Here is a 603-nt window from a genome sequence, read left to right as displayed (position 1 = left end):
AACAGAGGGGTAAAAGATCGAAGTGGAGCGAACAGGGGGTTAAAATCAATTCCCCTGCGCTCTGGCCGGCATAAACTATGGCCACTTGCATGACTACCACCACAATGTCAAAAATTCAATTTTTCTATCCTTTTGCAAAAAATTCCAGGTGGCTGGACGAAATACGTCTGCATAGGTGCATGGTCAGCGCAAACGTAAAAAGGCCGGACTCCGCCTCTTTGCTCGACCCAAACAGAGAAAATCCGGCCAGCGAACTAATCTGTGGTTGGATGGTTAGAGGGACTGTGGTATCCCCAGCCCATCAGGTTCAAATCCTCATGCTCGCATTTATTTCTGAATTTATTTCTGGATTTTCGACGATGCGCTTTCAGTGGGAGGAGAGGTTCCCGTCGACGACGAGGTGCCTAAAATTTCAAGATGATATGCCGGATCAGTCTTTCGGAGGTGCTCATAGTGGTAGGCTGTGCGTGTGACTTTCGGAGGTGCTCATAATGGCAGGGTGTGCGTGTGTGCGTTCATAGGGGTGAGTGTATGCGCGTGTATATGAGCATTTGCGTCTGTACTGTGTTAAAAAAAAATCCGGCAAAAACGGATGTCTTTTTT

This window comes from Triticum aestivum, chromosome 6B (genome assembly GCF_018294505.1).
Source record: "Triticum aestivum cultivar Chinese Spring chromosome 6B, IWGSC CS RefSeq v2.1, whole genome shotgun sequence".
NCBI classification, from domain to species: domain Eukaryota; kingdom Viridiplantae; phylum Streptophyta; class Magnoliopsida; order Poales; family Poaceae; genus Triticum; species Triticum aestivum.
This window is presented reverse-complemented; position numbering follows the sequence as displayed.